The 25,538-nt window shown below is 37.1% G+C and overlaps 1 protein-coding gene across 6 annotated transcripts in view; it reads right to left on the reverse strand.

Annotated features, from left to right (window-relative positions):
• Window positions 1-25,538, reverse strand: part of Tafa1 (TAFA chemokine like family member 1) — an 882,515-nt gene that overhangs the window by 133,490 nt on the left and 723,487 nt on the right. The window lies entirely within an intron of this gene.

Below are 25,538 nucleotides of genomic sequence, written 5' to 3' on the forward strand. Positions count from 1 at the left end.
TCAAGTTTTAAATTCAGAGAGGATTTTAATTTGATCAAAATGGGCTTGTAGCATTTAGGATTCTTGAAATGTAGGACTCAGTTGGCAGAAATGTAGTAAGAATTTGTAAAACAATCATTCTAGACATTGCTCTGTTACAAACCATAAATGATATGTATATAATCCATACACACAGAAGACACAAATAGGTATTTAGAAACTTTGAGGGATAAAGGAAGGAAGGAGGAGGGGAGATTAAGACAGGTTTATTCTGTCCTCTGAGAACTTACAATACAATATAGTGGTTTTTAATACAATGGAAATAGGGCATGATTCAGTCCCCTCTAGCCAACAATTAGCAAATATAAACTGTTTTTGCTTTTAATCACTGGTGGCAGTAGGGTTCTGCTTGCATTTGTGGACAGACAGCAAGAATGCTACTACACATCCCACAATGCCCAGTTCAGTATGCTCCAGCCAAGGAAGAACTAGCCTCAGAATACCAATAATGCCAAGACCAAAAACTCTGGTGTCCTAAAGAAACACACATTAGACCAACTAGGTCTGTGTCCCTGTGGAGAGGAAAGAGTCCAAACTTTCAACCCAACTGCTTTTGTTTGAATTTCAGCTCTTCCGCTAACTGAGTGCCTTAGTTTCCATAGTGTGGAACTAATATTAGCACCTGTCACATAGACTGTGTTGATATAGACAGAGAGAATACACACATAGGAGTAGCAGCGAGCCTGCAATAACAGTGTTACTCACATGAGAAATTTCTTTGCTAAAGCTATTCTCTCTCTCTTTTTTTGTGTTGCACTGGGGATTGAAACCAGAGCTTTGCACATGCTAGGTAAACACTCTTATCACAAATTTAAATACTGAGCCCAACTACTCTACTTTCTGTCTTAGCAACTTTGCAAATTTTGCTTGAAATTCTGTCTCCTATATCCCATCCATCTCTTTCTTTTTCTCCTCTCTCTATGTCTCTTTGTCTCTCTCTGAGCTGTCATTAGACCTCATTGTAAATACCAGTTCCCAGTGCATTCTCTTAGCCCTCTAAGCACTTGGTATCCATGTTGGGGCCCTCCCATCCAAGTTAAGCTCAGACAAGATCAGGGTTTCTGCTCATCCCCTCCCAGCCCTATCCTTCCCAGATGATAGATAAGGCTTAGAAATCTTGGCTAAATGATGGAATAAATAGGTAAATTAACCAAAATTAGCAGCACAGGTTAAATACTAGATCCAGTGAGCATAGTCAGAATGACATATGTGTTTCCCTAAGAAGATATGGAAGGTTTCTTGGGTTCTAAGTTGAAAGGCAAAACTGCAACAGATACTGACAAGCAGGCATCTCACTAATGTGACAGTCTGATAATTTTAGATTTTTCAGAAAATTGTGAAGATGGTTTTAAAAGTCCAAAATAGACCATACTCTATTTCCTGCTTATATACACCTATTATTAACATCTTCAGCATGGTACATTTGTTACAACAGTCTACACTTGCACATTTTCATGAACTAAAGTCTAAGCCGTGTCTAGGCTTCTTTGGTTTTAACCTTATCTGCTCCAGGGTGTCATTGTGAACACTGTGTTGCATCTATTTCCCTTATCTCCACTGGTTTTTCTGGGCTGTGACATTTTCTCATTCATTGCATTTCAACGATCTTGATAGGAATTCTGGTCAGGTGATTTGTTTAATGCTCTTATGATTAGATCAAGACTGTGGGTTTTTGGAGGAAGATCATAGAGGGAAATGTCATGCCAATCACATCCTAACAATGGTGTATACTATCAGGCTTATCACTGTTGATGTTGAACTTGGTCACTTGGGTGAGATAGTGATTATTATATTTCTTCACTGTAAAGTTAATTTTTCCTTTTTTTCCTACACTATACCATGTAAGGAAGTTTCTATGCAGAATCCACACTTGAGGACTAGAGAATTATATCCTACCTTTTTGTAATTATCTAATAAAATAGATACTATCTAATAACATTATTTAAAAACTCTTCTGCATGAGATTGATATCTTCTCCCCAAGCTTCACTTATTTCTGCATTTATATCCACATATACTCATGGATATTTATTTATTCATGGCATTGTAACCTAGTGCTACATACATAACACACAATGTTCCAGCTTCAGTTAGTGCTTGTGTCCCTTTGATACAATGTAGGTTTGCCTGGTTTTTATTTTTATTTTGAGAACTTCCTCACATGCAGTCATTTATTTCTTTTTATTTTTCTTCTTTGATGTTTCTTTCCTTTCTTTCTTTCCTTTTTAAAGATAGGACTCCATGCATCCCAGGCTGGCCAGTAACTCTTTGAAGGTGATCTTGAATTGCTGATCTTCCTGCTTCTACTTCCCCAGTGCTGAGGTTTCAGTGGTATTGGAAATTATGAGATTATGGGCCACCAGCCTGTGGTTCATGAAATGCTGGGGATCAAACAGAACTTTATCATTGAGCTAGATTCTTAGCACCAGCACTTCTTCATATTCTGACTCTTCACGATGCTTCAGGATCATCTCAGATTTCCTGGGCTTAGCTTAGAATTTGCCATTACTCTGAATTATGATCGGCGCATTTGAAAAAATACACCACAGTAAATGAAACTAAGGTTTCTTGTACAACTGAGACTGTGCAAGATTAAATTGTGGAGGGATTCCTTCTCTATGGGGAGGCCTCTCTATTGTAATGGGTCTCAGATGGAGACTGGGAGACAAGGCTGGTGAAAGCAGGCTTACTTGGTACCACCTCCCTGGAAGGGGCACACAGGAGGGATTGGAGAAGTGCAGGGTAGCCAAGCAGTGGGAACAACTTGCAATGCAAAATACTGGGCAGGAAGTAAGAAGGCTTGAACTTGGGTCCTGAGGGGAGAGTAGCTCCCTTTCACCACATACACACTCCTGGGATTGTAACTGAATGAACAGAGCAGACAGCACATTCCACTCTTATGCAGACACCTGTGATTATGTTATTTTAGGTCATAATTGTCAGCTATAACTACCTCCAATCAAGTAATAGCTAGTTCTACACTTCATGAAAATACCACTCATTTAAAAGCTACCACTTGGGTTTAATACAAGACTGGAACATTTATTATGGAAAATAGCACACAGGAGGCACTTTGAATGTCATTTGATTTACAATCAAGTGAGCAGGTCTACGGAAGACATGCTAGAACACAAAAATTTGGCAAAGTATCACTCCCATTTTATAGATAAGAACTTGAGGTCCAGATTCCTTGATTAATTGCCCAGAAACACACAGGTAATGCTAGCCTGTTAGGCTGCAAAATGCATGGGCTTTTCATCTTGACACAGCTAGTCATTTCTTATTGAGAGAAAATTTCCTGAAAGAAGTGACATGTGCTTGGTAGGGTTACCACAGTTCAGTGTCCAAAATGCCTCTTCTTTCATGCCTATGTGTGACTTCATTTTTTTTTAAGATTCTTTTTCTTCTGCTTTCTGCAGGATCACTTGTCATCTCACTGGTTATTGTCATCTATGCCAAGTACCTCCATATTATGGTTTTTACATTGCCTATCTTAGCAGATCTCTGGCTCATTCTTAATTCTTCATCTTCACTCACAGTCACTGTCAGAGATCCACTTGATCACATTATTTATATAAGCCACAATTTCTTAGCTGCATTCATGGACATCCTTACTTTGATCTCAGCTCCTTGGTTCTCCTAGGACATCTACAACCATCTCACATGTGCCATTTACTTATTTATTATACTTGCTGTCTGTATATTCCTCATTGGCATGTAAACTACTTTTGGACAGGGTTCTTTTCATTTTATGTATTAAGAACTGAATGACATATTATCTGGGTTTTAAGGGTGCTTTTAACACACATATAATTTAGTTTTCAAAATGTTTAAATATGGATAGGATTATTATCATTCATATTTTCTATTAAGGATGCACATTAGTAAATGACACAGTCATGCAACCAGTGGTGGTTATAGCAATATTACAGGAGCATTTACCCTTACCATGTGTCTGAAATCATGATAGATCTAAGCCTTCAACTTATGCTCAGAGAAGCCAAATGAGGTTCTAATTACTTCTATTTTATAGACAAGGCTAATTTAGAAGTTATTTAGTAAGTACCCAACAATGTCCAAAGACAATGTCCTACATCTTCTGACTCTGTATACAATTCTTTTTCTGCATCCTACCCTGTAAGCATGCTTCCATTTCTCCTAACAGAGGACAGAGCTTGGTAACTGGAAGTTGGTAAATGTTCCATTTCTGTTAAAAAATATATAGAAAGATCTGGAGAGATGGCTTAGCAGTTAAGCCACTTGCCTGCAAAGCCTAAGGACCCAGACTCTATTCCCTAGGACCCACGTAAGACAGATGTACAAGGTGGCACATGCCTTTAGAGTTCATTTGCTGTGGCTAGAGGCCCCGGCACACTTATTATCTCTTACTGCCCTCCTCAAACAATAGAAATAAATAAATGAAATATTTTTTTAAAACTATATATAAAATAATGTGGATGAACCCAGGCTGCTTGGAGGATGCACTTTAACTATGGATTCCATGGAGTCTGCTCTGAATAAAAGACTCAGCTGGCCTTGTCGAGTTGAGCCATATCTTCAGTTGCTCCTCCTACTTAGAACATGAATGCAGAGCCCAGAGCTAGGTCTTGTTGGTCAGAGTGGAGCCTCACAAGACCCACATTTAGATCCAATTCATGTGGTTTGCATTTGTGAATGACCTAGTCTCTGTTAACCAGAGCAACTCAATCTTTTGCATCTCTTCTGCTTATGGAATGGCCCACTTGTTTGTGTTGATGAAGTAAAAATACTGTATATTTGATAAGAAAAGACTCCCTTACTTGGACAATCTTGTTTGGGAATCATGCTTTTTGGTGCTTCATAGTTCATCTGAGGGCCCTGTTAGTTTCACTGAAGGAAAGGAGATGGCTATTGTGGTTACTTAATGTTAAGTATGATAATTTATTCTTCAAAGATAGTCCTACACTAAGGAAAACACAGAAAAACTACTTTTTAAAATTGTCAACTCTACAAAGTTAGTATTAAGGAGGCAAGTATTTTATTGATTGATAGTTGGATGAATGGAATGGTTGAATATCTCTAGAACGGTAGTAGAATATAACTGTGCAAAATGTAGTCTCTCATCTGACATAGTCAGCTTCATCTTGCTGGGATGAACTTCCAAACCAGGCTCAGTTCTTGGTTATATCAGCAGTCCACACTTACTTACCCAGCATTTAATGAGGAACAAATCAAATTCTATGAGAATAAACTTCTAGTTTGCCTGGTATTATGGAGAGAGAGAGAATACGAATATCCCAAACCTTTAGTTTAGAACTAATTAGAAATTATATTTTCCTTTTGTCTTCATAAACTAGCTACTTGAAAAAGGGGAAATTGGAAACCAATACGTGTCCCTTATAAAGAGAAGCATTAGGTTTGTCATAACATGCTTTGGAAACAAGAAATATGTTCCTTTAAGTTGATTTTAAGTACATTTTAGTGCTTACCTAGTGAACTGTCCCTCCCTTTAAATCTAAATTCCCAAGTTATTTCAAATCATAATATTTTTCATTTAAATGCCTTTCAACCTTTTTGTTGGTGCCAATGCCAATCCAGTCCTAAATTTTATCTTAGTCCAAGTCAAAATGATTTCAAGATGATATATGGATTGTGAAAGTGGCATCAATTCAAAGCTCAGGAAATGGCACTTCCCTTTTTTGAACATATGGATTATCTGGAAAAAGCCTCTTGTGGATCCCAGTCTGCATCCATACATCCAGCACATAAGATAGTCTGTGGTGCAAATAAGTCAGTACAGATGTTGTCTGTGCCATTCAGATTTTCCAGATAGTGTGTGTTATCTATCATTTTGTCTGTAGAAAACAAATTGAAGTATGTATAAGAAATTAATGTGTTAGCTGGGCGTGGTGGCGCACGCCTTTAATCCCAGCACTCGGGAGGCAGAGGTAGGAGGATCGCCATGAGTTCAAGGCCACCCTGAGATGACAGAGTTAATTCCAGGTCAGCCTGGACCAGAGTGAGACCCTACCTCGAAAAACCAAAAAAAAAAAAAAAAAAAAAAAAAGAAATTAATGTGTTTTATTGAGGCAAGCCCAACAGACTAGCCTTTTTTTTTTTTAAGAGAGAGAGAATTGGCAAGCCATGGCTTTTATACCTTAATTTTTCTACAAAGGGCCCTATTTTTATATTCCAAATAGGGATATATATAGTGCAATAACCATCTGCCTAAAATGGGCCAATCTAAAAAGTTAGATTATACAGTGCACATCAACTTCCCAGTTTTCCTTTCAGCACAGATTTTCACTATACCTTCCTGCTTCTTATTCTCATTCCCTCTGTTCACCAAACTGAAAGGGTAAATTCCCTGCAAGGAAGCTTCAAGGAGCATTGCTCTTTTCCACTGTGCGCTTTTTCTTAGGTTTGTGAGAGTTAGGAGTACATTATCAATTTTTTTTTTTTTTTTTTTTTTTTTTAGCAGGAAATAAAATACCTCCTACTGTCCCCGAGGGGAAATTCCTGGTTTGTCTCTGGCAGCATCAACATTCTAAGCTGGAGCAGCAAAAAATTGCCAAGCCCAACTTGCTTCTGGTCATTCTCCCTCCTTCCCAGCTTTATGCATTACTGTCTTTGTTCAAAAGAAGGAGGAAAACCTAAGGAAGATGGATTGAAAACGATAATGTTTCTTTTAAAAGTATTCTCCACTGATGACAACTATGTATCATGATGGCAAAGGGTAGAATAAAACTTAAGGATGTCTGACAGGCCAATGGCTAAAAGCCAGAATTACTGGACATTTAATAGATGTGGCTTATACTAACCAACTCAATCACTCTGGGCTACATACTGGGTCAACCAGTTTATAATAGGCACCTATGGGAAGTTGCTAATGTCTGTTCCTTTTGCTCTCATAGGAAATTGGATATTTGGTGTGTAGTTTGATGTTAATGGCTTCACATCTAAGAGGAAACATAGCCAAATGATTCAAATAATCCCAATAGTGTTTCCAGGAAAGAAGAGACTATGCTAGAGAAGAAGGATATTCTGTACTTGCCATTCTGGCCTTCTATGAGTGGTCTTTATGGGACAATACTTGTATAATATTTTCATTTTAAAATAGTGGTTTATTTTTATTAACAACTTTATGTATGTATGTGTATATTTTGATCATAATCCCTTTCTGTTACCTTCTCTTGCCACTCATCACCCACTCCTTTATCCTAAACTCCTTCTTCTCCCCTCTTCTACTCTGAGGTCTTTTCCTTTCTTTTTTTAAAATATTTTATTCATGTATCTGAGAGAGAGAGAAAACAAGAAGCAGATGAGAGAGAGAGAGAAGGAGAGTGAGAGAAAGAAAAAATGGTGCACCAAGGCCTCCAGCTACTACACAAGAACTTCAGACACATGTATCACCTTGTGCATCCTGCATATGTTGGTATTGGGGAATGGAACTCAGGTTCTTAGACTGTGCAGGCAAGTGCCTTAACTACTAAGCCATCTCTTCAGTTCTGTTTTTCTTTCTTATGTATGAATGTGACCCACTGAATTTAATTAGAGTGTTTGCATGAACATGGGTGAGGCTTATTTATCAGAGCACATGGGTCTTATACCACTACAGATAATGTCTAACACTCCCCCAGCCACCATTAACTGTTTACCACTCCTCAGTGAGGAATGACGACCTCATGACCATCTCTAGTATTCATGACAGTTGTCCATGGGCCCAATATTGTGTAGGTCTTATGTAAGTCACTATGCTATATGTGTGAATAATTCTACCCCCTTTATTTTAGGACAACCCCCATACTAAGGGAGAGAATATCTCTAGTGAATTTTTGGTCAGGGAGGTTCCTAAAACCATAAAAATTAGAAGCTATTGCTAGCATTCCTGGTTGCCCACCAGCACTTATCCATCAGTAACAATTGCTAAGTTTATCTCTAGTCTTCATTGTAGGATACTGAGAAATTAAGCTGTAACTGAGCTGGAAGCTTCTTCCTGAGTGGCTAGCAGTCATGGTGCTAGGAGAAGCTATGCCAGCTGCTAGGGAATAAAAATCACCAGCAATCTTACACAATAGTGGACCTTGGAGGTACACAGCTGATCAGCCAGGCAGGATGTGCCAGTCTAATGGCAGGACATTTAAGAGGGTAATCAACTGCTCTCTGATTGGATTTGAGCCTCATCACATGGGAGGAAAAACCTAGTCAACAATATTTTCCTTCTATATGATTCTATTCCTAAAACAATGATATTTATAATGCATGAATTTGATTAAAAAAAAAACTGTTTTCTGTAAAGGGTAGGAATAACAGGCTGGGAGGGAATATCCAGAGGCATTATCCCCCTCCCTCACAATGACTGAATGCTGTTCTCACAGTTGATAATCCACAACCCCATGGTGAATATCAGCAATCCCAATAAGGAGGGCCCTCAGTGGAATGGGGGCAGAGAGGAAGGAAACTATGGTACCAATATATGATGTGTCCATATAAAGCTTCTAATTAATAAAAAAAATAGTTTTTCTGTTTTACTCCTCTATCCCCAGAACCAAGCTTGGACTCTGGAACGTATTAGGTGGATAAACATTTGTTGAATGAACTTCTTCCTCACTGACTAATATTTCTTTGTTCCTCATGCTCTCTTAATGAGCCTAGCTTCTATTTTTTCATTTGTGACTTTTTAAATTGAATTTTGTTGTATGAAACTATCAGATATTAGTCTTATTCCCATCAGGTTATACTTTATCCTCTCTCCCTCATCCCAGTCTACTGTTGACAGCCAGCTACTGGGTGATGGTAATAGGCATAGTAGACACTCAAAATGCTTCAAAGTAGAAATTCAGAGTTGCAGAGTTTCCCACTAAAGTAGTCTTATAACACACCCTCCAAGGCTCAGAGAATATTGCAGAAGAGGGTGGTGGAAAGATTTTAAGAGCCACAGGGTGGGAAGGAGGGTTTTGAGGCATTGTCTGGCCCCACCCTATAGATACTGATTGATGCATCCATAACCTCTTTTTTTGAAGCATACCTCCTAATCATAATTGATAGTTCATTGTCTGTCAACAATATTTGGCTAGGCACTCCATTATGGCAAGACACCAAATCTTTACTTCTTTATCCTTAATATCCGGCACAATAGTACATATAATGTAATTACTTAATGACAGAAAAATGGTTCTGTGTTAGAAGGAAAGAAAAAAAATCAAAGAAGTGAAGGGGTGTTGAAAGAAAGGACAGAGTCTAAGGAGAGAAAGAAAGGAAACAAAAGCAAAATACAAGAAGAAAGACTAAATATAAATCAATCTTTTTGGGAATTTTTTTCTAAATATTTATTTTCATTGTTTTCAAGAATAAACTTTGATAATGTAACGACTATAAAGAAGTGACCTTCCAATCTGTCTTCTAGAAATATCAAAATGTAAAAGGCTTTTCCTTTTGCATGAAATAACTTAGAAATGGAATAACAATCTTAAGGAAGCATTGGTTTTTATCAATAGTCAAGCACTTAAATGCAACTTTTGGAGGAAATGAATGAAACATAGACTGAGGTATATTAAGATTGTCATGATCGTTGCAATTTTACTTTCTGGCAAAAGGTTTAAGAGCTTTAAACATTAAGGAAAATTTTGAGATTTTGATATTCACATTTATAGGACTTCTTCATCAAGACCTTAAAAATAACTGCACAGGAATCTATTGTGGTAGATGTCAGAAATTCATATTTAAGACTGTGTTAAAAAAGCTTTATTGACCCAGTCGACTGGAAGGAAGCTCCAGTGTCTTTATCTGTAAATCACCGACAAGACAGACACTAATGGATCTTTAAGCATGTTTTAGTTGAGCAAGGAAAAATGGCTGCTTGATTTGTTTGTGCTTAAGATTAAACAAATTATCATCTTCTCTGTCTCAGGGCTCTGGGATATATACAAGACAGATAAAAATAGAAGCAAAAAGTCTGGACAGTGCATCCAGGTTTGAGACAGTATACAATAATCTCTAAGAACATAGATTCTAGAAACTGGCTGAACAATTTAAGTCCTAAATTTAGTGTTTCCTATTATTTTTTTATTTCACACTTTGTTTTCTCAACTGTACAAAGTGAATGATAGCATCAACTTTATAGAAACGGGCATAAGGATGAAATATGTATAGGCAAAGTGACTGTAATAGCAATGCTGTGTTCCCAGTAGGCACTGAGAGAATTATTTTAGACTAGATAGGATTATTGATGGACAAAATACTTTTTGGGTGTCTTTCTTACTTTTATCAGGCTTATCAAACTGCATGCACATTTTCTACTTTCATTCCAACCCAATAACTGAATGGTTAGTCTTCAACAACCCTCTGAAATAAAATTGCAAAGCTAAGGCAATAATCAACTCACACAATCAACTCAATTCTCGCTCACTACCTATCTTCTTTATTTTTAAGACAGAAAATGGCTTTTACATTGGATATGGTAAAATTCTACATTTTTATTAATGTATCTTCTACAAGGGTATAAATTTTACCTAAAGATCTAAATCTACCAATAAGCTTATAAGAAAAGCATCTTTGATTCTTTTCAAGTCCATAAATAGTCAGGACTTTGATGCTTCTCTGGCAAGGAGACATTTGTGACATTAAATAGTATAGTCATGAAATGGGTTGTATATGAGACTGCATGTGTGCTGTTCTCAGATCTGCCCAAGAATATTTGTTAAAAATAGACTGAGACTATAACATCCAGCCCTCTATTCTCTGCACTCAAATAGTCTTGGTCTATATTTGCTTTCACTGCATTTAAAATTTATATGATCTTAGAAATGACTTATTACCCAGTAAGGAAGTCATTCAAAGACTCAGTAGTGAATGACAAAAATAAAAGGTAAGTGGCTACTTCAGAGAGAGACATTTTAGTTGTCTGTGTAAGTCTCTGGAAACTGATTCATTGCACCTGTGTCTTTCAGTTTCCCTGGGCTAAGGTCTATAATAAATAAGTCACATTCTACTATAATGATGAAGATACAAGTTGAAATGAAAGAAAGCTTAGAAAAATACTTGTCTGTTGTGCCATTTGTAGGGTATGACAATTTTAATTGTAATCTCCCTAGGGATATTCTTCAACCTTACTGTTAAACCAAGATCATGGCCTCAGCTAGACAGTGGGCAATCAGGTGTTCCTTCTTGATTGCTAGCCTTCAAGGCTAGAAGTAGGTGTAAAGTATTTCTAGAAAATACATAGGCTACCCTATTTCATATGACAAACCCTTCTGGCCATGCTAATTTTCCTAAAATTACATAAAACACTGATATGTGAGGTTGAATATATTAATTTTGAAATGATGTTTCAAATAATGAGCATTTATTTAGCTGAGTGACTGAGCTGTTATTGAGTTATAACTTCTAAGTCCTAATCATTTATAAGTAAACTTCTCTGTCTTTAAGGGATGTTGGGAGCTCTAGAATTTTTATATGCAAGTAATATATTGGACAGAGTGCCCATACTTGCATTTCTAATATAAAAATTGAACTCAGTTTCAAAGACACCACTAGAGAAAGAGACATTTGACATGCATAATGGAGCAATGATAGAATTCAGAAAGGTAGCACATGGATACACTTACCTTTTAGGGTCTTGGATTTGCCTATGAGGGTCCCTGAGTGCTTAAACAGTTCATATAGTGATTAGTCTAGTGTGCTTTTCACATTGCATCCTTACTTTGTCTACTTGACTTGTCATTCATGTTGTTTCTATATTTGCTTATGTCACTTATTTAGTGCTATCCAAACCTGAATATATGCTGACAAAGAAGCCCAATAATAATTATGAACTTTAAAATAAATTCTTGGGGCTAGTGGGATAGCTCAGCAAGTAAAGTGCTTGCCTGCCGAGCATGAGAAGTGAGTTATATCCCCAGAACCCATGTGAACAGGTGTGGTGGTGCGAGCTTGTGATTCCAATGATGGGGACATGAAGACAGGCAGATAGATCCCTGCAGCTTGTTGGCTAGTCAGTCTAGGCTAACTGGAGAGTTCTAGGACAATGAGAAACTCTATCTCAAAAAACATGAATTACCCTTGAGAAGTGACAGCTAGATTGTGTTTTGGCTTCAAAATGTAACATACAAACATGCACATGTGGCACCTGTACACACTTAAACATAAACATGTGCACACACATATGCAAAAAATTATCTTTAAAGGAAGGTCAGCTTTTATCCTTCATGGGTGAGCACAATGGATGTTAAGATAAACATGGGTAGTTATTATACATAAACTTCACAACAGCAGCAAACAATAATTAATACAATAAAATACAAACACTGATGACTCTCAGTCTATTACCTTTATGCCAAGACTATTTTATAACATTGCTCCTCCAGCTAAATGACAAACATATCCACAGAACACTTGCTTAGCTGACATGGATTAAATATGAGAAAACAAAAATAAAATTGAGATAACTGAAGTAAAATGGCTTCAAAAATACTGTTGTGGGAGGATGCATTCTCCCATTAGGGTTACATGCAAATCAGTGGATCCTCTTTCTGATCTTAAATTGCAAGACCTTTCTTTGATATTTATTGAAAACACACATACATATACTTTAGATTTTACTTCCAACCATGGGTACTCATAACCTCTCATATGTGAATGTTTAAACACTTTTGAAATCTGAGATATAGACACAAAAATTAGTACTTTGCTTGTGTCTACCTAATTCTATAATGAAGGGTTTTGTGAGGAAGAAATGTCTATGGCATCAGTAGCTGGAATCTTTAATTCTCACAATGTCCATTGTGGTAAGATGGTTAAGAGCATAGTGTTTGAGATTATTAGACTTTGGAGCCAAGCTAACCTGGTTTCAATACTGCTTTCATAGCTTATCAGACATATTTATCTCAAGAAAATCATTGAAGCTTTTTATGCTTAGTTTTCTCACCTATAATGTGGTACTCTTTGAGGTGTACTGAGGATGAATCAGTGAGGGCAGGCAAAACTCTGGCAAAGCTGGATCAAACACACACACACACACACACACACACACACACACACACACACACACACACACACACTGCAAGCATCTGCTGTAGATATTATTGACAAATTTGCTGTTAGCTGTCTCTCCTCCTTCAGTGCCAATGGGAGTTTGCTATGGTTACTCAACAAGACATTAATGGAACTGAAATGTGCCAGCCATGTTGAAACTTAATTGCTTGGGCAAGACCCTCTAGGGAATTCTTTGTTAGTGTAACAGCCAGTAATGTTTCAGATCAGAGGTCAGGCGACTTTTCTATAAAGGTCCAGACTATACATATTTTCAGCCTTTGTATGCCATCTAGTAAGAGTCAGTGCTAAACACTGCTGTTATTTCATGCAAGTAGCCATAAGCTGTATGTAAAGAAATGAGGGCTTCTGTCTGTTCATACAATGGCATTCATGGAAATTAAACTTTAATATCATGTAATTTTGTGTGGACCACACAAATAGTTATGTTGAACCAGATTTGGCCAACAGGGCTCATTTGGAAATCCCTCTTTTAGTTGGTGGTTTTTCCAGAAGTTTTTGCTATTGATTAACTTCTGACAGCATTGCCTACTGATGAGTCATGGTGACATGCTATATGATCAAAAAATAAACATTAGTTGTCTTAGGTGAGTGATTATGGGCACTATTTATTCCTGCAAATTAATACATCCAAATCGATATATTGTATTATTTTCTAAGATGAGACTAAAAGAGGTACTTCACAACCCTAAGGATGTATGCCTAAGTAACTTTTACAAATATATTTAATTACAGTGATAATGACTGGGTGGAGACATCACCAAAGCTTTCCTAGTGAAACAGAGATATTCCTTCCATGAACTGCTAAAATGACATAATTCTGCTTACTTTTTGCCTCTGCATACCTCATCCATGCCAAATGTTTGACCCTGTCATTTTACTATTTCATTGGCTTGGCTGAGAGCAATCACAAAAGTATGTGTTTATTTATATTTTGAGATTGTGCTTCACATCCACAGCCAGAGAGAGGAAAATACACACATGTAAAGGAACAGAATTTGCGATTTGTGTTACACATCCTAGGAATCATTAAGTATGACTCAGGTAGAAAAGCATATTACTTCTCTTTTTGACAGTGATGGCAGTTTAATAGTATCTGACTCTACCAAGTTGCATGCCACATCCAGAGGCACTGAGAGAAATGGTTTATCAAGATGATAAACAAGGTTTCATTTCCATCCTGGCTGCATGGATGTGACCAGAAGTCTAAGGCCACCTGAATTCACTTAGTCTGGCTATAGGCAGACACTCAGTGACTGGGGACCATCTGTGCTTCAAACAAGCTTCCTCTAATGGACTCTCTCCAGCAGGTAGCAGCAATGCAGACATGCTTTCATGAGTGCATAAGCATGGGGCTGCCGGGTGGGCTGAGGGGCAGGAGGAGCAGTTCATTGTACTAGAAGCTTGGGTTTCTAAGAATTTCCTGCATAGCTCGTTCTGTCTTGTGGGTGGAATAGCCACTCAAAGCAGACTGGTTAAATTCTCAATGTTATAACCATAGCACAATGTATGTGGAAGTACAACAATAAATGCCTTTAAAGTAAATACTTTATAATTGGTATTCTTGCTACTATATCTATTGCTAATTTGCAAAATGTCACTTGTTATTGCTGTAGTAGATCTCTAGCCTTTCTGCCAGCCCAGGAATCAGTCACATTACTTCTAGTTGCTACTTCTTGGGTTTCCTCATTTTAGTTCATTTATGTTTGGAAGGAGCTGAATTTAAGTCTGGTTTTACGGGACACAGGCCTGGCTCATCTGGGTATCTGACCTATGCTATAGACAATGAGATCCAATTGTAAAATACTAATTATTGTAGAAGTACAATGTCTTCCTGTGTCACGGAGGAAGTGATATGTCTGGAGCTTACATTCTGTCAGGAAAGCTTGCAAGTGTTTGGAATCTGCATGGGGGTTGCTTGTTGCCCTTCCCGACACCACTGTTGGAGCTATGTGATGTGGCTGTGCCTGAAGCAGGAGGCTGAGCTTTTCCTCTGAGTTTGAATTAGATTTATTTCTATTCAAAACACCAAGAGCTATGAAGGACACTTAGAGTATAAACATCAGGAAGGTTCTCAATTTTCTAATTGCTCTATCACTGCATGTCCTAACCTGTGGCCCAACACAAAATTGTAAGCTTATTTATGAAGTATGTTTACAGCTCCACTGAGTTGTGTTCAGGTATGAACTCTGTGTTACAATGTCAAAAGGATACAATTGTGGGAGTCAACATCAGGGAAGCCTTCCCTGCCCTACTGATTAAATGGTCAGTTACGCCATTTTCCTCTCCCATGATTGACTCTCTGATTTTCATGAGCTTCACTTTAGCACACTCTTAACTACAACATCATATTTATTAAATATCTCTGATCATTGTTCCTTGCAAATAGTAAAGAGTCCCATAAGGCAGTGGTTACACATATTTCATTAATCATATCTTCCAAAGTGGCCAACAGAATGTCTGACTTCATAAGTGAAAAAAAAAAAAAAGAAACAGAAAAACTTTTGGCTTAGAGATATGTCTTAGTGGTTAAACGTGCTTCCTTGCAAAGCATTATAACTCAGGTTCTATTCCCCAGTACCTATATAAAGCCAGATGGACAAGGTGACATAGGTATCTAGAGTTTGTTTCTAGCAGCAGAAGGTCCTGAAACACCATACCCGTTATCTCTTATCTAAATAAGTAATAAAAATAAGTTACTGTTGCCAACATAATATAGTCATCTCTCAATATCCATGGAGAATTTGTTCCAGAGCCCCTCAAGGACACCAAATATTGGGATTCTCTTTTATAAAATGATGGGGAATTTGCACGCATGTAGTATTATGCACATCCTCCTATATGCTTTAAATCATTTCTAGGTTAGAAGGAACAAATAAGAAAAATGCCTGACCCTATGGTGGCCTAATTTTCATGTCTTTTATTGTCCTTAATGTCAAAGATGATGCAATGTTACTACCCTTATAATACTTTGATATTAGCATCTATGACATTTATATCTATATCATCAAATGTAGATGGCTCTCCATGTTATCATTGACATAGTGATCTGTAGCAATTTATAGAAATGTGCATATTGCAAAAACTTTAATGGCATCTTGAAGACTCATGTGTAATACACTCAACAATGTCAGTCATTCAGACAGAAGTAGAATTGATGACCACATGTGGGACCTATGAATTTTCTTTCCAGTTGGTGTCTGATGAGAACATAGTCTAAGCCTACACCAGAGTTGCAGTCTGGCAAGACTCTAAGGGAAGTTTTCTAGCTCCTACCCTGACACCATCTGAGATAATAAATGCATGTTGTTTTAACCACTAGGCTTGTGGTGTTTGGCTGTGTTGCAGTAGAGAATTAAGGCAATGATTGAGCAAATCTACATGTCTATCAGCTTATTTGTACCTGGTGCATTTCCCACAAATGTGTAGTTAGAGATTAATTAGGGAACTTCAATGTACAAATACCTACCAGGTTTGCTCTTTGAATGTAGTTACCAAGGACATCTCCAAGAATCACCAATATTTGTATGATTTATACAACTGGGAAAACATAGACTTTGTTCTTTAAGAATCTGTTCAAGGAGGAAAGAAATATGGTTTCTACTTTACTCAAGTTAGGTATAATTTTTGTTCCTTTTATAGTTGCAAGGATGACTGGGTATCAAGAACTGTTGGTTCCTTTCTGGGGATGTAATAAAAAACAGGAGAAAAAAATTTTAAGCATATCACTCATGCAGTTTCTAGGGAAACACCAGGTACTTGTGAATATCCTGAAATCCTTGGCTGGGATAGAATAAGTTTTCATTTTTTTTTTATTTATTTGAGAGAGAGAGAGAGAGAGAGGAAAGAGGGAGGGAAGGAGAGAGTGAGAGAAAACGAGTGACAGCGAGTGCCACTGAATAAGTTTGATAACTGGATATTTTCCACAAGTCAAGCTTTATGAATCCTAATTCATTTGTCTAAAAAATTGAAATAACCATCACTGTCTCTATTTAACTCTTGTTCTTGCCTTATTCCATTTTCTGGTAGTAACATTTAAAGTTTCCTTTGGAAAGTGATCCCCATTTTCAGCGCATGCAGTGTGGGTGAACAAGTGCTCTAGGAGTAGGGTTTGTAACCTGGACATGGTCAGTCAGCAAGGTCTTTCACCAGCCACAATGAGTAGCTCAAAAATAGGCTTTTGATGCAAGTTGGTTCATTCAGACGAAACCTAAGGGTCATGTGGAAATACTGAGCTAAAAGAAGCTTCTTTTCTGTTGAACATGAAGATGCTGTTGACCTTTGGAAAGGTACTGCCAGAGACAGCTGCTTTAGAGAAAAGCAGAGAGAAGTAAAGAAGTGGAATCCAACTCTTGCAACCTCTTTCAGCTCGAGATACAATGCCACTTATTCTATCTCTGAAAATTGTCAATTCAGTGTGCCAAAATATTCTCCTTTAAAAAGTATATTTAATTGATCTATTTGGAAGTGGGTCATTTAACAATTATGATGGTTTTTAAAAAATTACATAAAGCATTCACTATATTGCTTAAAACAGTTATTTCTCACACTTGGGAATAAGTTATGTAACTACAGTTATTGTATAATAATAATCATATATTATTACCTGTCATAACAAAATTATGGGAATTTTATCATGCTAAAATTAATATGGGTCCAACAGAATTATTTATGATCTCTAAAGTTGAGGGCAATTATGAATCAATTAGATACCGATATTCTGAGAAGTCTGTTGCAGGCAAAATCCTAATAACTCACCACACTGATTACTAGAAATTGATAGTTAAACAATCAGCTGAACTGACTGGTGGTCAACTGGATGGCTGAGCCTCTGTTGTTATTAAGAAATCCCAGAGAGCAGAGACATGGATGATGGGAAAAGTGTATGGCATAGACTCCTGAGATCTGAGATATGCCAAAAACAGGTTCAAAACCAACTCCATAGTTTTTAAGTCTCATAAAATGAGTATGTGTGTGAAATTCTCTCAGCTTTGTAAAGTGTATCAATAAAGAACATGATTCTAAGATAATTGTGAAGAATCAATGGCATAGTAATTATGGACTGCTTACTATAGCCTGGCCTAGATTATAAAACTGCAGAGTCATTATCACTTTTGGTGTTTAAGTTATATTGATCATGATGAATGAAGTAATTCAATGCTAAAGTGATATAAATTATATACATTAGTTCTTAACATTTTAATGGACAAAAATGTTGATTATCAATTCAATAGTGTGGAAGCAATGCATATAAATAATTTGGATATTAAGTAATTTAAACTAAATGAGAGAGAAATTTTGTTATATCATCTAAAAGAATATTAATTTAAAAATATTAAGCTTATTCTTACACACAAGTTATAACTAGAGAATGAGTGACTGTGGTGAGCTATCTATGAGCAAATGACACTCTTCTTTGATTAGATATCAAATAGTTAGCATTTGGTGAGTGATCCTCCAATGATCAGAATATTGTGGCTAAAGTTTTCATTTCCCTGAAGAAACATTCATGTAAATTAATGGCTGTAATGAAATAGCATTAGGGAGAAGCTGGTCAAAACATACATGTATTTTAATCTGGGGCTAAAATTTTCTCTTCAAAGCAAATTTTATTGAGGTTAATGGGAATAACATGGGAAATGAAGCTATTGAGAAGGCCCAGTTGACTCAAGCTAAGCTTCCACTATAGTCAATAATGCATGAGAGACATTGGGAAGAATACTAGCTGCAGACAGGGCTCTGAAAATGTAATATCATCATGAGAAGAGTACTTCAGTATAATAAAAATTATTTATAATAATCCAACAGCGAGGTCTTGAGAGATTGCTCAGTGGTTAAGGTGCTTGCCTACAAAACCTAAAGACATGGGTTTGATTCTCCAGTGCCCATGTAAAGCCAGATACACAAAGTGGCACTGGATTTTGTTCTCAGTGGCTAGAGGCCCTTGTGCACCTATTACCCCACCCTGTTCTCTCCTTGTGTGTTTATTTTTATTTATTTATTTGAGAATGACAGACAGAGAGAGAAAGAGGGGGAGAGAGAGAAAGAGAGAGAGAGGAGAGTGGGCGCGCCAGGGCTTCTAGCCACTGAAAACCAACTCCAGATGCGTGCACCCCCTTGTGCATCTGGCTAACGTGGGTCCTGGGGAATCGAGCCTTGAACCGGGGTCCTTATGCTTAAGCAAGTGCTTAACCGCTAAGCCATCTCTCCAGCCCCCATTCTTTCCTTGTAAATAAATAAATAAAATATGTTAAATAAAAATTCAACAGCTAACATGATACTAAATGGGAGAAAACCAATAACTTTCTAAGGATCTGGAACAAGAGAGGGATGTCCACTGTTGCCATTTTTTAATTATTAGATATGGACATATATTGAATGTAAACATAACATGTTGGTACCATCCTTTTCCTCCTCTCTACCCCGTTCCTGACGAGGCCTTCCTCATTGGGGCTGCAGGTCAATCCAATGTGGATTGTGGGTCATGCATTATGGGGCCAGATGTCAGTTATGGGGGAGGGGCAATGTCTTTGTGCAAAATGTCCCACCTTGTGGCTTTAACATTCTTTCTGCTCCCTCTTCCACAAAATTCCCTGAGCCATGCTGAGAGCATTTTAAGTCTACTTCAGTGATGGGCACGTAGGAGCATCTAGATGTCTGATTTGGTAGGTGTTGAGTGTTCTCAGTATCTCCAATTTTGTCATTTTTATTCAATAAAGTGTTGGAAATCCTAGCCAAAATAATAAGTCAAGAAAGCATAATAAAGACATGTAAGTTAGAAAAGAAGTCAAATTGCCACTATTTGAATATAAATTGATTTTTAGATATTAAAATCACAAACCCCACTAAAATTACCATAAATAAATTAGTTTCAGGAAGTAAAAAGTAATGTTGAAAAATAGGGATAATTGTCATATACCCAGAGTGAAATAGAAATTAATAAGAAATCCCATCTATAATAACTACAAAAACTTCAATGTAATTAAGAATAAATTTAACCAAAAGAATGATAGATATTGAAAATGATAATCATAAAGCATCAATTAAAAGAACTGAATATACACACACAGAAAAGAAAAACATCCTGTGCTTATGGGCTGAAAGAATCAATGATGTTAAAAGGTTTACATTTCTGGGGCGATTACTCAGTGGATAAAGCACTCACCAGGCAAGGCTGAGTACCTGAGTTTGGATTTGTAGAGTGTGTGTAAAAGTTGGAGCTTTGGCAGGCTTCTGAAATCTGAACACGCTGATGGTGAGATTGGAGGGGAGAAAGGATATTAACTTATAAACTATCTTAACTATCTTGGTGACTATATCACAATGAAAGTTAAGAACAAGAAACCCTGCTTTAGATGAGGGGGAGGTGAACAATGACTCCAGAAAGCAGTTCTCTGAATCCCTTAATAGCCAAGCCATCTTGCACAAAAAGAACATAATAGGAGGCATTATACTATATAATTTAAAGTTGTACTCCAAACTATAGTAATCAAAATACTATAGTACTAGCATAAATACAGATATAACAATAAGTGGAACATAAAAACATAACAGTAAATCCACACATTTGATATTTCAACAAAGGTACTAGGAACATGACCTGGAAGGATAGTCAACAATGGTGCTGACAAAATTGGACATTCATATACAGAAGAATGAAACTAAATATCTATCTCTTATTAGGCATAAAGCCAACTCAACAGATTAAAGACTCACATGTAATAAATACACACCTTTCAATAATAATATCAATGGCCTCAATGCACCAACCAAAAGACATAGGTTTTCAGACTAGGTTAGAAAGCAGGATCCTGTCGGGCATGGTGGCACATGCCTTTAATCCCAGCGCTGGGAGGCAGAGGTAGGAGGATCACTGTGAGTTTGAGGCCACCCTGAGAATCCATAGTGAATTCCAGGTCATCCTGGGTTAGAGTGAGACCCTACCTTGAAAAACAAACAAACAAACAAACAAACAAACAAACAAACAAACAAACAAAAAAGCAGGATCCTTCTATTTGTTGCCTCCAAGAAATCCACCTTTCCATAAAAGATGGACACTATCTGTGGTAGTTTGTATAAATGCTCCCCTATAGATTGAGAACTTTATTAAAACTTCTTGGATTTCCAGCAACCTGGCTAGAGGAGGTTTCATTGGGCAGGTGTCACTGGTTCCAGCCCAAAGGTGTAGTGGTGGATGTGAAATTCCAGTCTAAAGATATGTGAAGTGCCTGCAGTTCCTGAAGTATGCTTATTTGTGGCATGATTTTAGGGATTTAGCCTGTGGCTTGTCTTTCTGTGTTTGGTCCTGTAAGAGCAGGTCAACTTCTTCTGCTTTATGGAACTTCTCCTGAATCTGCAAGGTTCAATAAATATCCCTTCCTCCATAAACATGCCTAGTTAGGAAGTTCATCTCTGAGAACTGAAACTGTCTACTACACTATCTTAGGGTGGAAGGTTGCAAAACAGTGTTTCAAGAAAATGGGCCTAAAAGGAGACATAAAGGGAAGAGAAAGGAAGGGAGGAGGATACTTAATAGGTTGTTATTGTATATATGTAATTACAATGATTGTAATGGGGAGGTAATATGATGGAGAATGGAATTTCAAATGGGAAAGTGTGGGGGTGGGGAGGGAGGGAATTACCATGGGATATATTTTGTAATCATGGAAAATGTTAATAAAAATTAAAACAAAAACAAAAACAAAAAAAAAGAAAGAAAATGGGCCTAGAAAGCAAGCAAGTATCACTATCCTAATATCTGACAGCCAACATTAGTTAGAAAAGATAAAGAATCACTTTATACTGATTAAAGAAACATTCCAACAGAAGGACATTACAATCCTAAACATGTGTGCACCTAACATGGGGAGATCCCAATTTTACCAAACACTATTAGAATTAAGGTCATAGATAACACCAAATATAGTTGTAGTGGGTGACTTGAACACCTGATTCTCATCAACTAACAGGTCATCCCAGAAAAAAAAAAAAAAAATCAACAGAACAAATGGACCTAACAGATATGTAAAGACCATTTCACCCAAATGCTATGGAATACACACCCTTTTCTGCAGCACATAGAACATTCTCTAAAATAGACTGTATATTAGGACACAAAGCAAACCTTAAAAATACAGTAAACTTGAAATAATTCCTTGTACTCTATCTGATCACTACTGGATTAAACTACAAATCAACAGCAAGAAAGGCTATAAAGTATATACAAAATCATGGAAACTAAACAATGCACTACTAAATGATTAATGGGTCAATGAAAAAAATCAAGATTGAAATTAAAAAGTTCATAGAATCAAATGATGAGAGCACAACATATCAAAACCTTAGGGACACAATAAAGGAGTACGAAGAGGGAGGTTTATAGCTTTAAGTGCCTATGTTAAGAAATTAGAGAGGTTGCAAGTAAAGAACTTAATGCTTCAACTGAGGGCCTTGTGTGTGTGTGTGTGGAGGCAACAAGGCAAACCAAAAATAAGTAGATGGGAAGAAATAATAAAGATTAGGGCAGAAATTAATGAAATAGAAACCAAAAAAGAAAGAACGAAAGAAAAAAATACAAAGAATCAATGAAACAAAAAGTTGGTTCTTTGAAAGGATAAACAAGATTGATAAACCCCTAGCAAATCTGACCAAAAGAAGGAGAGAAGAAATATAAATAAAGTTAGAGATGAAAAAGGCACCATTACAACTAATACTAAAGAAATTCAAAAAATCATAAGGACATACTATAAGAACATGTACTCCACTAAGTTTGAAAATCTGAAAGAAATGGATGATTTTCTTGATTTATATGACCTACCAAAATTAAATCAAGATGAGATTAACCATTTAGACAGACCCATCATAAATACAGAGATCCAAGCAGTTATATATATAAAAATAATCTCCCAACTAAAAAAAGATACAGGCCAGATGAATTCACTGGTGAATTTTACCAAATCATCACAGAACAACTTACACCAATGCTTCTCAAATTTATCCCTAAAATAGAAAAGGAAGGAATTTACCAAACAGTTATTATGAAGCCAGCATCACTCTGACATCAAAACCAGACAAAGTCAGATAAAAATAGACCAATCTCTCTCATAAACATAGATGCAGTAATTCTCAACCAAATATTGGCAAAAAGAATTCAAGAATGTATGAAAAGATCATGTACACTGACCAAGTAGACTTTATCCCAGAGATGCAAGGATAGTTCAACATATGCAAATTGATAAATGCAATATACTATATAAATGGATGGAAGGACAAAACTCACATGATCATCTCAATAGATACAGAAAAGGGGTTTGACAAAATCCAACATCCCTTCATGATAAAAATACTTCAGAAGCTGGGAATCGAAGGAACACATGTCAACATAATAGAAGCTATTTATGACAAACCTACAGTCAACATAATACTAAATGGGAAAAACTTGAAACTTTTCCACTAAAATGAGGAACAATACAAGGGTGTCCACTGTCCCACTTTTATTTAATATGGTACTGGAAGTCTTAGCCATAGCAATAAAGCAAGAGACACACACAAAAGGGATACAAATTGGAAAGAAAGAGATTAAGTTATCAGTATTTGCAGATGATATGATTCTATACATAAAGGACCCTAAAGACTCTACTAGCAAACTGTTAGAGCTGATAAACACTTTCAGCAACATAGCAGGATACAAAATAAACATACAGAAATCAGTAGTCTTCCATATGCTAACAACAAACATGCAGAGGATAAAATCAGAGCCTCTCTCCCATTCACAATTGCCTCAAAAATAAATAAATAAGGTACCTTGGAATACATCTAACCAAGGAAATGAAGCATCTCTACAATGAAAACTTTAAAGTACTCAAGTGAGAAATTGCAGAAGAGGGCTGGATAGATGGCTTAGTGGTTAAGGCATTTGCCTTTGAAGCCTAAGGACGCAGGTTCTATTCTCCAGGTCCCATGTAAAACAGATGCACATGGTGACTCATGCATCTGGAGTTTCTTCACAGTGCCTAGAGGTCCTGATGCACCCATTCTCACTCTCTATCTCCTCTATAATAAATAATAGATAAATATCTTCAAAAAATAAATTGCAAAAGACACTAGGAAATGGCAAAATGTCCCATGTTCTTGGATCGGAAGAATCAATATTGTGAAAATGTCAATCTTACCAAAAGCAGTGTACACATTTAATGCAATCCCCATCCCCATCAAAATACCAATGACATTCTTCATGGAAATAGAAAAAAAAGAACCTAAAATTCATTTGGAAGCACAAAAGGACTCAAATATCTAAAACAGTGTTGAGGAATAAAAATAAGGCTGGTGGTACCACCATACCTGCTTTTAACCTATATTACAGAGCCATAGAAACACAGACAGCATGCTACTGAGACAAAATCAAACATGTGGATCAATGGAACAGAATAGAAGACCCAAATGTAAGTCTGGGCAGCTACAGCCACCTGTACTGCTATGGAAGGGATACCTTGCAGTGAGTTATTGGGAAGGTAGGTTCCTGATGCCCCCAAAGCTTTACAGGACATTGCCAAGGCTTTTGGTTTCCCACCAGAAATAGACATTAAGACCCTATGGCTGAAGACTACACATGCTTGTGTTGCAAGGTCACTGGGAAATCTTGTTGAAGCTGAGCTGAAAACCTTTCCATGTAGACCAGCTGAAAGAAAACTGGAAAAAGCTACACTGCATGAAGCTCCATGAGGGAGAGAGAAGTCATCAGCAGAGATAAACAACAGTGGACACTGCAAGCCTTAAGTTTGTCCAGCCAGGCCAAATGAGCCAGTGGGTGCAATAGGTGCATGCCTGTTATAGGGGAAATCAATCACTCTCTAATTGGACTGGAGGTCCACTCCACAGGAGGGAATACATGCCTGATACTGAAAACCTATGAAGGGGGAAGTCATGAACCCTAGGGGTTTAACACCTGCTGGTATCTGTCTAAGCACATATATTTTGTTTGCCAAACTGCTGGTAAGCACTTGTCTTAATGTTTATACCCATATATTAATTCTAATCTTACTTTTGGTTACAGAAGGTTCTCTTTTCAGATGGCCTTCACCTCTGGGATGACCCAAAAGGCATCATAGTGATGAGAAGAAGTGACAGAGGAGTGCTCAGCACTGAAACATCTCTATCATGCTTTCCAAGGCTCAGGGTCCATTGCAGCATGGTGGCAGAAAGAATGTAAGAGCAAAAGGAAGGATAGGATTCCTTACAATGCACTCTTCCACACACAAAATGGCCTGAATATCCATGCACAGTGCCTGGCACTTCCTACACAAGACCAATATAATAGGAGGAAAAGATGATGACATCAAAACAAAAGAGAGACTGATTGAGACTGGGAGGAGATATGATGGAGAGTGGAGTTATGAAGGGGAAAGTGAGGGGGGAAGGAATTATCATGGTTTGTTATTTATAATTTTGGAAGCTGTCAATAATAAAAAATAA

Source organism: Jaculus jaculus, chromosome 16 (genome assembly GCF_020740685.1).
Source record: "Jaculus jaculus isolate mJacJac1 chromosome 16, mJacJac1.mat.Y.cur, whole genome shotgun sequence".
In the NCBI taxonomy this organism is placed as follows: Eukaryota; Metazoa; Chordata; class Mammalia; order Rodentia; family Dipodidae; genus Jaculus; species Jaculus jaculus.